Consider the following 17344-nt stretch of genomic DNA (forward strand, 5'->3'; position numbering starts at 1 on the left):
TTGAACAAACTAAACGATGAATGTCTTTAGCATACGAAATCAGCAAGTCTCTGACTCGGCAGAGCGTTGGGTCTCAGGTTGTATGGTCGTTGACGGCCTCCGCGGTCACGTTCACAACTCACTGTCCCAGTAGACGATAATGGTGGCACATAACTGGTTGCGGGCGATCCACTGGGGTCAGCTGCCACCATGGTGGACTCCGCTTCCCGGATCAATGAAAGCTCCGACTGTGGCCATGCACCTGGTGTTGGCGGTATCTGTCTGAACCAGGACACATTGCGTGTAACCACCTCGCCATCTTTCTCTGTGGTGACGGATGGGCCCTTGGTGGGTTTCACAGCCCAGGGTCCTGCTTCATAGGTGGTGCAGAACTTTCCTCCGGGTCGCCTCATCCATATCAGCACTGAGTCTCCTGGGACCAAAAGCCGGGAGTGAGCCCTCCGTCGCCGACTGGCTCCTTCATTGTTGTGGCGCCACTGTTCTAGGGTTGCTTGCAGGTCATACGGCTCTGGAACCCATGTGTCGGCCATGGGTAGCATTTCTCGCCGTGGGCCAGTTAACATTAGCGACCACCGAGACCGTTGCATGGTGGTGTGTGGAGTGCTCCTGTATTCTCGCAGAAAATGGTGAAGAGCTGTTTCTGGATCTTTTTCTTCCGCTGTGGCTATGCGTAATACCTTGTTGATAGTTCGTATGAAGCGCTCAACTTCTCCATTTGCTTGCGGCCATTGTGGCGTGATCTGGTGATGCTGTATCCCGAGTCCCTCCAGGAAGTCCTTAAACTCACTCCCTTGAGACGGTGGTCCGTTATCTGTCTTGATGACATCGGGCAGACCAAATAACGCAAAGGCTTTGGTCAGTATTGGTTAAACGTTGATAAAATTTGTCGATGAGGCTACTTCCACGATGGGGTACTTGGTGTAGCTGTCAACCAGAACAACGGTGAACCTACCGTCAGGGAAACTTCCAAAGTTGAGGCTGACCCACGACCATGGTGATGGTGCTGGGTCTTCCGTGATGACAGGGGCTAGGGTCTCCGAACTGCTAGTGAGCTGACAGGATCTGCAGTTACGAACTAGAGTGTCTACGCTTTCTTCGAGGTTGGGAAACCATACTTTCTCCCTCATTCTGGACTTCATCCTTTTCGTGCCCTGGTGACCTTCAGGAGCGAGGATGGTTGCTACAAAAAGAAACAGTTATAAGATGGAAAACTATTTAATAATCGTAAGGAATTTTTGGCTACAATGGCCATTATAGTGGAGACTTACTTATTAATGGTTCTGAATCTAGAGTGTGTATTGGTAGCGGACATGCAGCAACGGGAAAAGGTTTATCTTAAAACTACACAGAAAGGATTAGTCCAATGTCGAAGTTAATGTCATTGGACACTACATGTATCGCATCTAACTCGGTTCCTAATATAATCGTATTCAAAGTCGTATAGCCATCGCTTGTCATAATTGCTTATTTAGGCACTGAGCTATTTAGCAAAGGCACAGAGCATGGAGCAAGTCTAATAGTAAATCACAGTTAAAGTTTGTAATGGAGTGAGTAAAATGCACGATATGGTAGTGTGCTCTGCTATCCACAAAACAAGTTTAAAACTCTTGATTTCTAAGTGGTCCGCATCTAGTGTTATAGCATTGTCTCCTGACAAGTGTTTCTAACAAGAATTACATGCCGGAAAACACAAAACTTAACTTAGATATAGTGGCTAACTATTGTCTGGAAAACTGTATGCAGAAGGACGAGCGGGAGGGCAGAAAGACTTACCTATTCTAAATTTGCACGCTCATCCGCCCGTCTGAAGAAAAAGTCGAAGGGCGGTTACTAAGCTACTTCCTGATTGTATAGCGTAATGTTGCGTGATTACGGGGTTGTAAGCGCGATGGCTTGATGGTCATGTGAGAACGAATAGTGCTCAATGAGCACCATTTTGGAGAGGGGAGAGTCTCTTTTCTAATTAGGTTATCGTACATATCTAAAACAAAACACAAATTCTCCAATGTTGTTCCAAAATTTGGAACTAAAATTAATGATGGATAATGACTTGAAAAGGAAAGACAAAGGCGCGCCGTATAGTGGTGACCCTCAATACTTAGCTGCAAAGTGAGATGACATTGGGCGCCATCTTGAAACAGTAAAGAAGAAGCTAAAAGAAAAAGCCTGATCTCTAATTATATCTTGGCAATCTGTAAACTAAAAATATTACATTGATAAATGGTCAAAAGACTAACCCATAAATAGGTTGAGGACTACACAATGACTATACAGAATAGGAGTGGATGATGTTATTGTCATGTTAGGTAGTTGCTAGTTCACTGTATCCTCTCTAATGCCAGAAAAACAGTATGTGCCAATTGATTTACATGGTAACTACCCATTGTGATGTAGGGGTTGTTTTGTAATGTTTTGAGGGCATTTCTTTCTGAGACAGTCAAATTAGGTTGTGGCTTAGGGATAAAAGTAATAATTTTTTCTATTTCCTTAATCACCATTTTTTCGAAGATGCAAACGTCTGGCCCCACCATTTCTAAGGTTGGCGTAAAGGTAGAGGGGGATTTGCATCCTGAATAGTTAGTGTCTTGTTCGCTTGGTTCTATTGTGGCAAAGTATTTTTTTAATCTTACCTTGAGGAAAAAAGAAAACAAGTCCTGATTCAAGCAAAATCGATTAAGTTGTTGACTAGGAACAAATGAGAGACCTTTACTGAGTACTTTGTCATCTTCTATAGATAATACATTCTGTGACAAATTGAAAATTGGTATCTGTTCATTCTGGTCTGGGGATATTGTCATTTCCAGTATTGGTGATTCCTTGTCCTTATATATGGCTGAGAATGTGGAGGGTCTATTGGTTGGTAAAAGTTCCTCTCTGATCTTGGAAATCTGATTCTGATTCTGCCCCTGCCTCTGCCTCTAGACAAAAAAGGGGAATGTGATTGAGCTCTAGGGTACTGTTCTAATGAATTACCTCTCTGATTCCTTTCATTGTAATTAGAACCTTCTCCACCTGCCATTCCATCATAGTCTGAATCTGACGAATTGGTGTCAGAGAAATTAAGTGTTTTGCCAGGTCTATTAGGTTGCTGATTATATTGGCCTTGTTCTGATAGTCCTTCTTGGAAGTAGTTGTTCCCTAGGTAAGGATAGATTTTCTCCTGAGAGAACCATCTCATATCTTTTTTAATTTTTCAGTTTTTTTCTTTATTAGATATTCATCAAATTCATCGATTTCTTGGTTGATACATTTTAGTTTAGCTTTAGCATCCTCCAATGCTGAACTACTTTTAAGTTATTCTTCTAAGTCAAGAATTTCCTGGTTGAGAAGGACTATCATTTCACGTACTGTCTCAACAAGAAGTAGCATCCAATCTCTGGAGCATCGGTTAGCAATCAACGACCAACGCTCCAGAAATTTCCGTAACTCGACAAAGAGAGCCGGTATGTTTCATACTCTTAATCCAGATGGTATTACTCCTACCTTAAGATACTCAAGCATTAAAAAGGCATGAGATTCCATTTGTTTGGTCTTTTTTTTTTAGATTTAACAGTTACAACCATTCGCCATTGCTGGTATTGCTAGTGCTTAGGTTTGCATTGCTGCTGCCTCCTATCTGGCCTATCATGGCTGCAAAATCATCATCGGAAAAACAGAAGGTTTTAAGACCATCCATTGTGAAGAAGATAAAAACTATTAAATGATATATGTATCTGAGTGGTGTGAGGGAGCAAACGAAAATAATTTTATGAAGTCTGCATGGAAACAAAGACTAACAAAAGTGATTTCTTTAGATGGAAAAGAAACCTGCTGTAAAAACCGCCAGAGACAAAGGGCAAAAAGGTATCCCCCTAATGCTTCAAGGCCCAAGAGGAGGGGGTAGGGAATCAATATATAGCAAAAAACCTCCTATCTGGGCTCTCCTATTTGCAACTCAGTAATGACTCTAATCACAATTTATTCTCACAGCAATAGATTCTCAGCACACATTTTGACTTGTCTTTTTTTTGTATAAGTTTATTTATCCAAAAAAGATGTGATTTTTTATACATAAAGTTTTTTGTTTTCAAACATATTTTAAAATTCAGCTATTTAGGCATCATGATTATTGCATGAGGTAACATTTCTATATTATTCAAACAAAGCAAGGAAAAACATTTTTTACCTGTTACAAGTGACAAAATATATTTGCAATGACCCCCAAAAGAAATTTATAAAAAACTCATCATCCTTCCATTCACTCCTATCATTCTACTCATACATACCAACTGTCATACCACACAAGAAAATACATATTAAAAAAGACATCTGAGAAAAATTCCTGCTAGTTGTTACAATATGAATTATGGTGATCACTCCCACAATTTCACCAAACACCATGAGTCCATCAGTATAGGTTTTGGTTATTTCTTCTTTTACAGTTTTGTCTTGAAAAGGGTTCTCAGATGCTAGTTATGGCCTACATACATTTCGGTGAAACCAAAAAGTCTGTCACCTTCATCAGAACCAAGAGAACGAGTATTTAGCCTTCTATCAAAGAGGTTTGGGGTCTATCTGCAATGATGTAAAAAAGTGCATGAGAACAACTTCTATGCTGTGAGAGTCCAAAGAATTTTCCTTAAAATGTAATAAGAAAACGTTAAAGTTAGTCTGAGAAAGAACAAGCGGACGTCATGAATGGTTCACCATTTACCTATGCCCGAAGAGCCACATTTCTTCTTATTGAACAGATCGCATGCTCTGAGATAGAATTCTGCGATAGTAGTGGAGGTGAGTGATTTAAGAAGGAGATAGAGGACCGCCACCAAGAATAATGGAAAAAGCAAAAGCTTTTAAATTAATAAGTTCATAACTTAGAGTGTGCTATAGGGGTACATAAAGTCCTCTGCAGTGCAAAATTCTGGAGTAGTTTCAAAAACTGACTAATGGATCTATTGATAGTAATAGAGATTCGAAAGTACATTTAATGTTGTATTAAATACATAATTGAACCTCTAATTATATTTCGGCGGCCAATTACTCCACAATCATCTTACCCTTAGAAACGCGGACTTCTCAAACTATAAAGGAACTATGATGAATTTTTGATATTCAAATATTGCTGGCCATCCGTGGTGCAGGTTTGATAAAGGAAAGAGTCTCTGTATGGGACCTGCAAAAGAGGATTGATGGCAGTGATGTCATGGTTATCATCTATGGCTGTTTGGTCAGAGAAATTAGACTCTATACTGTTCTTACCTATTTATTTACAGATTTGGTCGAATCTTTAATTCTATGTAGAATCTTTTTTAGCGAAAAAAAGGTTTACATCTTCTGCGGTTCTGCAGTAGTGAGTCTGCATGGAGATACAATTGTCGAAAAGTTGCTGTATTTTTACCGTGAAAATTAAAAATAAGTTGCATTATACTTTAAAATCAGGTCAAGATAGATTATACTGTACTGCTACCAAAAGAAATGGTTATAATATGGAAACTATTTAATATTCGTAAGGAATTTTTGGCTACAACAGCCATTATAGTGGAGACCTACTTATTAATGGTTCTTAATCTAGAGTTTGTATTGGTAGCGGACATGCCGCAACGGGAAAAGGCTCATCTTAAAAATACACAGAAAGGATTAGTCCAATGTCTAAGTTAATGCCAATGGACACTACATGTATCGCATCTAACTCGGTTCCTGATATAATCGTATTCGAAGTCGTATAGCCATCGCTTATTATAATTGCTTATTTAGACACAGAGCTATTTAGCAAAGGCACAGAGCATGGAGCAAGTCTGATGGTAAATCACAGTTAAAGTTTGTAATGGAGTGAGTAAAATTCACGATATGGTAGTGTGCTCTGCTAGCCACAAAACAAGTTTAAAACTCTTGATTTCTAAGTGTTCCGCATCTAGTGTTATAGCATTGTCTCTTGACAAGTGTTTCTAACAAGAATTACATGCCGGAAAACACAAAACTTAACTTAGATATAGTGGCTAACTAGTGTCGGGAAAACTGTATGCAGAAGACCGAGCGGGAGGGCAGAAACACTTACCTAATCTAAATTTGCGCGCTCATCCGCCTGTCCGAAGAAAAAAGTCGAAGGGCGGTTAGTGAGCTACTTCCTGATTATATAGCGTAATGTTGCATGATTACGGGATTGGGATTGCGATGGCTTGATGGTCATGTGAGAACGAACAGCGCTCGATGAGCACTTTGGAGAGGGGAGGGATTCTTTTCTAATAAGGTTATCGTACGTATCTAAAACAAAACAAAAATTCTCCAATGTTGTTTCAAAAATTCGGAACTAATAGCAATAATGGATAATGACTTTAAAAAGAAAGACAAAAGTGCGCCGTATAGTGGTGACCCTCACTACTTAGCTGCAAAGTGAGGTGACACTGGGCACCATCTTGGAAGAGTAAAGAAGAAGCTAAAAGAAAAAGCCCGATCTCTAAATATAGCTTGGCAATCTGTAAACTAAAAAGAATACATTGATAAATGGGAAAAAGACTAACCCATAATTAGTTTGAGGACTACACAATGACTAAACAGAATAGGAGTGGATGTTGTTATTGTCATGCCAGGTAGTTGTTAGTTCACTGCATCCTCTCTAATGCCAGAAAAACTGTATGTTCCAATTGTTTTAGATGGTAACTACCATTACAGTCTCTTCATTTACTATACAGAATGAGAGTGGGTGATGTTATTGTCGTGGTTGATAGTTTTAATTCACTTTAACATCTCTAATGCAAAAACAACTGTGTGTCAATTGTTTTACATGGTAACTACCCATACGATCTCTTTGTTTAACCCTTTGCGAACTGTGTCCAATGAGAAAATCCAATAGGTTTCTCTTTGCTTTCTTGTTTTAACTGGATCTTTGCATGGAGATGTTTTAAGTCGTTCCAAGATTAGCCACTTAATATCATTTTCAGTATGCTGTAAACTACGGAAATGATTGACTAGCGGTGCATGTGGTTTATTGGTTCTGATGGCAGACTTATGTTCCGAGAGTCTAATATGGAATTCTCTAGCGGTTTCTCCAATGTATCCTAATCCGCAAGGACAAGGTATTAGATATATAACATTGGAGCTTCTACGATTTTCCTCCATATGTCCAAGTCTGGGTCATAATGGCTGAGGCACACACATGGCAGATGCCACATCTATGGTTGCCCGATAGTGGTGGTTGACCATCAAGGGTTGTCTGTCTGGGTTCTTCATGGGGCTTGCATCTGCTATGCACTAGTTTGTCTTTAAGGTTGGGGTTCCTTCTGTATGTCACCATGGGTTTCTGCAATCTGTCTTAAACTTCATCTACATTTAGGATCTTCCAGATTTAATCAAGAATCTGTTGGATTTTATAGTTAATAGTGGAATGATCCACCACACAAACTAGTTTCTCTTGAGTTTCATTGGGGCCATTGTTAAAGAGAGCATCTCTGTTATAATATTTAGCTCTTTTGAATGACTGGCGAACCAGTCTTCTGGGATATCCTCTCGATATGAGACGCTTTTGTAGCTGTTCTACATGTGTCATAAAATCTTCCATTTGTGTACAGTTTCTTCTGATTCGGAGAAACTCCCCAAGGGTGTTCTAGAATGGTATTTTTGGCTGTGGGTTTTCTAAAAAGGTGTACTTCTAGCTGTCCATCTCCGGCTTTAATCCATATGTCTAGAAACTCTACTTTATCATTAGAGTAATTACATGTGAATTTAAGGTTATTGTGAGCCAGGTTCAGCCAGGATATGAAATCGAACAAAGCCAATTCTGGGCCTGTCCAAATAAAGAAGATATCATTGATGAATCTATGCCATTGTGTTACATTTTCAAAAAACAGAGCTGTCTCATTGAAGATGTGTTTACATTCAAAATCACCCATGAATATATTCGCTACACTGGGGGCACAAGATGCCCCCATGCTGGTCCCCTTGATCTGGTGGTATAGGCTCTGTTTAAACTCAAAATAATTGTGTTCTAACACAATCTTTAGGCACTCTAAAATAAAAGTGTCAGGTCTCTCCCCAGGAACTCTAGCCAAGATCGCTGCCACCAACTCCATGGCTAGGTCCTGGAGGATGTTGGTATAGAGGGAATCGATGTCAAGGGTTACAAGGAGCTGTAAGTCTTGATTGAAAGGTGCATGTTCTAATGTAGATATCATATGTCCAGTATCTTTGATGTACGAGGCATACTGGGTGGTGAGTGGGCATAAAAAAGTGTCCACACATTGTGACAGTGGCTCTGTATATGAATTATTAGACGAGATTATGGGTCTAAGTGTTGGATCCAAGACACTTTTATGTGTCTTGGGTACCCCATATAGAGCTGGGGTCACTGTGTTAGTTAGTTAATTTTTATTGATTGATTAATTAAAATCTTTACAAAAGACAATTGCTCCATTAGAATAATAGTACATCATTAAAATTACATTTTGAATAACAGTACATCTTAAAATTATGTACATTCGTTAAAAACTACTTAAAAAGCGAATTCATATGTTCAGAACTAGGGAAAATATATAATCATTATAATTTCAAATAACATTTTGTTCTAATTTTTTCCATACTATTGTTCAAAATTTCGTCAGGGCAGAGTTAATGGATAGATCGTCTGACCAAAGGCATTGCATCAAAGCTTGTCTGCATGTCCTTATCCCTCTTTCGTTAAATAACCTTTTTAGTATTGTTAATCTTTCATTTCTCAGTTCTGGACAGAGACATAAGAGATGTATAATATTTTCCTCTCCAGATTTGCACAGCCTGCACAGTATGTTATTATCAAGTTTTTTCCATGGTGGTGCGTGGGCTTCCCCCAGCCATACTCCAAATCGTGCTTTGATGAAAAGCTGTTTGCTTTTCAACGGCCATGCAGTGTCCAAATATTGTTGCAGCCTCTTTTTCGTGTAGCCATTTATTATGGACCATGCATGTTTCCTTTTGACAAAAGTAGCTTTGTCACTTATCATTGATAGGTAATCTGTTGTTTTATTCACAACTTTTTCGAACGATTCCTGTGTTATGGGAAAGGTCCAAATCCCTCTAACCTCAAATTCCTCCAGAGCCATATCCAAATATTTCCAGGCAGATGATTTATTGTTTCCTTTCATTTCTTTCCATAAAAGCTGGGAAATTAAGTTCTCCTTATCATTTTTTACTCTGTTCCATACTTTGATAGCATTACCCTTTCGTGCGATCAGTTGGTTATTCAAACCGAATTCCAGCCTGATCTGGGCTTGTGATGCATTTTTTGGAAGACGGAAAAAAGGGATCTAAAAGTTTTTGAAATAGCATTAATAATGATCATTGCATCTTTCCCATTTAGGGCCTCACTGCCATAAGTTAGAGATGGTAATAATGTAGCCGATATCACCTTAAGGAGAGGTTGATAGGTTAGGTTACTCGTTGACTTTTTGATGATCCCAAATGCAGCTGTTAAGGCATTTGCTTTCCTAGTGATATCAAGTTTTTTGGGGGTAAAGTTGCTGTTGTCGTTAAATATGACTCCCAGATATCAATAGGTTTCAACTTGTTCCAAGTTCTCCTTCCCCAGAAACCATTTGGAATTATATTTCCGTCTTGAGTTTTTTGTAATCACCATTACTTTAGATTTGGTTTAATTTATTACCATATTATTTTCTGTGGCGAATTCCATTGTGCGAGTTATTAAACGTTGTAATCCCGTCTTTGTGTAACTTAAGAGAATGACATTGTTTGCATAGAGTAGATTTGATATGGATTTATCGGCAAGCTTGGGGGAGTGAGCATTTGTGTCATTCAAGGCCTCAGTCAAATCGGCTAAAAACAGGTTAAATATTAAGGGAGCCAATACACACCCTTGCTCTGGCCGCCTAACGTAGGTATTTCCCTAGTTAGTGACTGACCATTACCGATACGTACTCAAGCTTAAGTATGTGTATGTAAAAGGCAAATCAGGTGTAATAAAAAGGAGGAATCCCTTGTAAGCGTAGTTTTTACAACAAACGTTCTCTGTCCACACAATCGAACGCTGATTTAAAATCAACAAAGCATAAATACAATAGTTGTCTTTTTGTAATTGCTTTGTCGATTAGAACAGATAGAGCTAACATGTTAGTAGCTGTTCATAGGCCTTTTATGAAGCTAGTTTGATTAGGCGGAAGAATGCAGTTGTCCTTTGCCCAGTCTGATAGTTTTGGTTGCCAGATCCCTGCAAAGAGATTTGCGTCCGTATCCTGCAGGGTTATTAATCAATAGTTTCCAGGCAATGCCCAATCTCCCTTTTTTTTTAGATCGGGGATATTAGGGACCCTCTCCAGGTTTCAGTTATCATTCCTTTCCGGAATACTTCTTTGAAAACCCTAACAAGATATTCTGCCCATGTGTCTGGGTCCTCCTTAAACAGGGCAAAGGGAATACCGTTTGGGCCCGGTGCTCCATCTTTCTGTTTTTTTATTTGCTTGGCAATTTGTTCTTTAGTAATATCAAGATAATTCTCTTGCTTAGGATTTAAAGTACCTTTCCATATACAATCAACTTTGGTTCCAATTTCCGTAGGTTCCGAATTTAAGTGATGCCCCCGAAATTTCACCCATTCCGTCTCAGTCAGTACTGATGAAACTACAGGTTTGTCTGGTCTTGTTAAGTTATTTATCATCTTCCAAAACTCCCTGAGTTTCCATGATTACTGGCATAAAAAATTTGAGTCCAGTGTTCATTGTTAGCTGCGGTTTTTTCGTTCCAGATGAATTTCCTTAGTTTTTGGCTTAAGTCCTTTAGATCAGCTTTTGTATCTTCTTTATTAGGAAGTTTTGTCAGCTCTTTCCTCAGTTTCTTTCGAGTCCGTTTCATTTTCTGTACTGCATATGGAAGATTGATGTGGGTGTCCTTTTTTTGTGTCCGTGCTACATATCTATTGCTTGGGTTATTGTGGTCCGCATTCTGATTAGGTAGGTTGGATATAAAACTAGCCCATTGGTCAAATATTGATGTAGCAGACATTTCTTGGAGACATTCACTAGCCAATTTTAGTGCAGAGACATTGGTCAGTCGTTTATTCTTTGATTTCCAATTTAATTTCCGGAAGTTGATTGTATCAATTTGACCTTGAGTTGTTAAATAGTCATCTCGAGGATTGACTATGCCAATTCTCTTTATGCAGGTATCCCGGCCTATTTATTGAAGAGGCTGCAGCTTGTTCGGAACCAGGCTGCACGCCTCATTTACCATCAACCTAGGCACCAACATGTTAGTCCATTGTTAAAGTCCCTCCACTGGCTCCCCGTGTCCGAGCAGTGCAAATTTAAGCTAGGCTGTACCATTTTTAAGTCCCTCGCCGGTGTGAGTCCATTTTTTATTTCTTCACTACTACACCCTTATGTTCCCTCTCGTAATCTTCGTTCCTCCTACCTGGCCCTACTCAAGGTCCCCGTTTTTAAACGTAAGAAACATGGTGGATTAGGATTTTAATTTCTTGCTCCTTCCTTTTGGAATTCACTCCCTTTAAGCATTAGATCTGCCTCTCCCTATGCACGTTTTAGGTCCCTTCTCAAAACTCACCTGTTCTGTAATGCTTATCACTAACGCCTTTTGTCTTGCGGACTGTCTTCTCCCTGTTGCTCAAGCGCCAAGAAACCGCTAGGTGTTAGTTGCGCTTTAGAAGTAATTTTTACATTACATTACATTACATGTTATATATTCTTAAATGATGTGGTAATTATTTGCTGACTGTGATCACTCTCTGGGACCCTCTTTAGACAATACATGGTACAGTTGTTAAAAATATTCAACAATGCCATAGTGTAGTCAATTCGAGATTTCACATTCTGGGTATAGCAGGACCATGCTGGAGGAGAATCAGTTGGGAATCTACCATTAAGTATCCGTAGTCCCAAAGCTTCCATATCCTTCACTAAATTTAAGCCTAATCGATTTTGTCTCGGTTTAGGTTTGGTCGTGATTTCGTGATTTCGTGGGGGTATATGTAAAGCGTGGCGGTCGCTCCGGAAGGAGCATCATGGCGCTCAATTTCCAGGTAGGGGATCAGAACATTTCGTGGTGGCTGTGGGAATTAGATGGCTGCCTTGGTGTAGTCCTCCGGGAGATTAAAAATCCACGTTTTTAGCAGTTTTCTGAAGGGTTTTTCCTGAGTTTGGTGTCTAAGGTTTTTGGGCATGAGGTTCCAGGCTTTAGTGGCCAAGAAGCTTAGGGTAGCTCCACCTTTGGTCTTCATGTTGAACCTGACTGGTAGTATGAGGTTGTCATGGGAGGAGCGGAGGGATCTACTAGGGTTGTAGTGGGGGAAGCGTCTGGTGAGGTATTTGGGGCCGGATTTATTGAAAGCCCGAAAGTCGACAATTAGCATCTTAAAGAGTATTCTCTTGTGAAGTGGGAGCCAGTGCAGGGATCTTAGAGCCGCGGATATTGATGATCTTCTGGGCAGTTTAAGAACTAGACGGGCAGCGGTGTGAAGTACGCTTTGGAGTTTATTGAGTGTAGCTTTTTTAGCTCCAGCAAGGAGACCATTACAGTAGTCTAAGCGTGAGATTATTAGGGCCACTGTTACGGTTTTCCTGGAGTCTAGCGGTAGGAAGTCGAAGAATTTTTTTAGAGATTTTATGAATCCGAAGCATCGGCCCGCTACCGTCCTGACGTGTTGGTCGAAGGATAAGTCTGTGTCAAACAGGACGCCAAGATTCCTTGCAGTTGTTACGGTCGGGGGGGGTGCCGCTGAGTCTTCCGGCCACCAGAGGGCTGGGCAGAAGATGGTATTTCTTCCAATGGGGAGGATCTCCGTTTTGCTGGAGTTGCATTTGAGGGTACGATGAGTTGTGTGTCATCGGCATACGATGTTACAGGTATGCCGAATTACTCAATCAGGGATATAAGTGGGATGAGGTAAATTTTGAAGAGGAGGGGGCTCAAGATGGAGCCCTGGGGGACACCAGAGGAAACCCTCTTCTCTTTGGAGTGGTAAGGGCCGAGAGCAACAGTTTGGGATCTGTCGGTTAGGAAAGATTTTATCCAAGATAGGGCCACCTCGGAAATCCCTATGTCCGTCAGTCTATTGATCAGGATGGAGTGGGAGATGGTATCGAACGCCGCGGTGAGTTTGAGAAGAATGAGAATGGCATTCTTCTTCTGGTCTTGTAGCATCTTTATTGAGTCTGAGAGTTCGATCAGTGCTGTTTCGGTAGAATGGTTGGGGCGAAAACCAGATTGTTGAGGATGGAGTATATTGTGATTTTCAAGATATTGTTTGAGTTCTCTGTAAACTAATTGTTCGGTGATTTTCCCCAGAGCTGGGAGAAGCGAGATCGGCCGAAGATTGGTGAGGTCGGACGGGGATTTGTTGGTTTTTTCATAAGGGGTTTGACTATTCCCTTTTTCCACAGGCGAGGTACAGAGCCAGTGCGAAGTGATGAGTTAATGATATGATTAATGATAGGATTCACCTCGTTGATGAGTAAGTGGAGAATTTTAGGAGGACAGGGGTCGGCAGGAGAACCAGATCTGCACGCCAGGATGACTTCTCTGGTTTGATCTAAGGAAACAGGAGAGAAGCTTTTAAGACTACCGCTTGGGGATTCTTTCTGAAGCGAATTGCTTGTGTCTTGGGTAGTTTGCGGGGGGGGGAATTTTGTTGTATGGCATTGATTTTTTCCTCAAAGTAGTCAGCTATTTTGTTACAAAGATCTTGGGATGGGGGGATTTCGGGTTGTAACGCTTTGGGCTGAGTGAACGATTTCACTATGGAGAACAGAGTTTTTTGTTTCTGATTGGACTCCTTAATAGCGTTGATATAGAAGGTTTTTTTAGCAGATTTAATATTGAAATGGTAACTATTCCTTAATTGGATGTATGCGAGACGGTCAGCAGTATCATACGTTCTACGCCATTTACGTTCGGCTTTTCTACACAATAGATGGGAAGAGGCTAGGTCGGGGGTGAACCAGGGGGCATTGGTTTGGGGTTTTTTATCTGTTCTGCGGGGGCGATTGGGAGGGTTCCGAGTTCTGATTTCTTGAGAGAGCCAGTTGTGGAAAAGATTAGCGTTGTGTTCCACGTCGCCATTGAAGGTGGGGGCCTGAGATTGGGGAATAGGATTAAGTGTGAGGATTTCTTGACCCTTTTTCTAGTTGACAGATTTGTCAAAATGTGGATTGGACTTGCTGGAGGTTTGTGGGCGTGAGGTTCTAATGAGGAACTGGATCAGGCTATGATCCGTCCAGATTTGAGGGACAGGGAGTAGGGTAGTTAGAAGGGGAAAATTGATGCAGACACCGTCAAGTGTATGCCCTAATGAGTGGGTGGGCAGTGTGACACTTTGCTGAAGATTGAATAGTTCTAGGGTCTGTAAAAAATTGTTTGTCTGTGGGTCGGATTTGGACTCAAGATGTAAGTTGAAATCCCCGAGTAGGGTGAAATGTGGGTATCTAAGTAAAAGATGACCCAGAGAGTCGCTCAATGTGTCTAGGAACCTGGAGGCATTACCGGGTGGGCGATAGATCAGGCCACCTGAGAAGGACGAGGAATCATTGAGTTTAATTGAGAAACCAAGACCTTCGGTGTCTTTTAAGGGGTCCAAGTTAAAGGTGTGACAGGTGTAACTATTTTACAGTATTACTGCAACTCCTCTGCCTCTCCCTTTCTGTCTGTCTTGTCTGAATATGGAAAAACCCGGAGGGAGGGCAATGGCTAAGTCTGGATTGCTGTCTTCCGTTAGCCAGGTCTCTAGTACTTGAGCTGGAATTAGCCATGGGTGATCTTGTGACTGTGTCACATCATCTCTTGTAAATGATATTAACAAGTTTAAATTGAAATCTCCTGTAATATTAAAATCCATAAATAGGTCCTCTATCCTTTGCTCTACTACGTATGTGGAGAGAGTAGCACACATTGTCTTCCTAGAGTTATATGTTGGCGGAATGTATATATTGACCAATTTTAACGTTTTCACTTGGTTATATATCTTGTATTTTAACAGTACAGTCTGGATATTGCAGTTGTTTGTAACCAATTGGATATGTTCTGCATTTAAATTAATTGGAATGAATATTGCCAGGCCGCCGCACGGGCGACCATAATTGCTTTGCATAGTTGCAGGTTCAAAGTATCCTTTTTATCCATGAATAATGAACAGAGATATTGCCCAGGTCTCTTGCAATAGGATTATTTGATAACTTTTATGTACCTGGGATATACGCTCCAGCTTTTTGCCTATCCCATTTATATTCCAAGAGCAAATTGTTACAGTGTTACTACCGTCATTTAAGTTTTTCACTATTGTTTTTTTATTTAGTTGTCATTGGTTGTCATTTCCGTGTAGGGCCATCATAATCCATGTCTCATTTGTTCCGTTTTCCTTCTCAACCTTTTTGTCGCCCAATGGACTTGCAAGTCTTCGATCTATTTTTTGTATTGGATTTTTTAGTACAGAAAAGGGTTGTAGCCCCTTTTTTTCTTCCTCAAAACTTGGCTTATTTTCTGCTTTAATAAATGGTGTAGGGTATTCCTTAGGGGCAACTTTACTGATCATTATTCCCCAGCTACGAAAAATGTGTTCTTCCTTCATGATTTGGTCAGCTACAGAAGGGGATGTTACTGTCATTACTGTTAATGGCAGTAAACCTTCTGGGTTTTGTAAAAAGCCAACACATTCAATTGCACTAGTTATCAAATTTGCTAGAGATGGGACTGATTTAAATAGGCCCAAAAGATTACCTCTATTTAGCATGTCTCGATGTCCTCTATATTCATATACAGGTTTCAAGATTAGTTGTTCCGTCCGTTGATTTACCAGGACCATTTTGCTGCTATTAGTTTGATGTTGATTAACTATATTTATCATTCGGTTATTGTTACCACTTCTAACTATTACTATCTGATCCAGTTTTTTTGTTTGAGTTGGACACTCTTCTACATCTTTTGCATCAGATTATTTTCCTAGTTCGCAGGTTGGTGGTTGGTTTACGTGTATTTCCTATTATAATTTAGTTTTGTTGTTTGTTGTTCCCCAATGTCAGCATGCAATATACCTGGATTCTTTTTTCTTACCTCAGTTTTATTGGTTTACAGTTTTATAGAAGTAATTATATGGTCTCTTTTTGGCTGTATTCCAGTAAGGCTATCCTTCTTGGTTATGTCTTCAATGCTGCCAGTTTTAGACTTATGACCAATGGTCTCCCTTAATAGGAAATTTTTCCAGACATCGGAATATTTATGAAGTGTATTATCAACTGTATCACTTTCAGTTTCTTTATCTTTTGCAGTCTTCTTTTTCAGGCTATTTTTTGTATTTGTATGATTCCCGTGTTGTACAAAGATATCAAAATACTTTGTTTGTGTTTCAATGCGTTTTATTGATGTGTTAATACCTCTATCCATTTTTCCTCCAGTTACTTCTTTTGAGGGTAACTTCCCCTTATTGATCCTATTGTAACTTGTTCCCTCATACAACTATGGGTCTTTTTGATCCTGCACCTTTACTTTATTACGTGCTTTGCGTAGTTTTTTCCTATGCCTTTTTGTCATTGTAAAGGGTATCTGTACTAGATCAATTTCGTCCTCATCATCCTTTTCATCCTTTTCCGCATTGATCTTTTCCACTACTTGATTGATGGTTTCTCCTTTATGGCAGGAATGACGTCCCATCCAATATTTTGTAATGTTGCAGCGGATGAGCGATTTTTAATATCTAAGTCACATTGGTCTGGTGGATAATCCGTTTTTGTGTGCTTGCTTTCCGTTGTGAGACAAGTACCTTCTTTGTCAGCTGATTTTCTTCTTTGGAGACTTATCTTAACATCCTCCAGTATGATACTAATAATTTCCGGTATTGTTGTTAGTTTGTTAATTATTGGAACACAAGCACATTCTATGTAAGACGTTGATGGGTCCGCTTGAACACTAGTTATCAGGCAATTGAGGTCAGCTAATTTGAGATCTATACCGGCGACTGCTTTTGCCATTGTTCCTAATATTTCAGTTTGTATGTCCATTTTATTTGACTGGAGTGCCAATGCTTCAAGGGTAAGTGATGATGTTTGGTAAAAGATATCCCAGATAGAGCCCAAATCCTGATTTTCTATGGATTTAGTGTTTTTATTCACCCATGGTTCTTGTTTGGTACAGGGGGAATTGTTACGGTTGGACTTGTTATAGCCATCAGATTGTACTAAGTGTTCTATATCCGAGTCCCGTCTTAGTCTGATTTCTATAGGTTGTATGATTTCTTTGCCCAGACTTGCTTTATCAGATTGTATAACTAGGTTAGTATCCAGGTTAGTAGGCAATTATTTCGAAGGTTCATTCTCCTGAGTGCTCTGATCGTTGGAGATAGTTTGAAGGTTTGTAGCTTCAATGTTAGCTGAAGGTATGGCTA

The sequence above is a fragment of the Lissotriton vulgaris genome, chromosome 4_1 (genome assembly GCF_964263255.1).
Source record: "Lissotriton vulgaris chromosome 4_1, aLisVul1.2, whole genome shotgun sequence".
Classification (NCBI taxonomy): Eukaryota; Metazoa; Chordata; class Amphibia; order Caudata; family Salamandridae; genus Lissotriton; species Lissotriton vulgaris.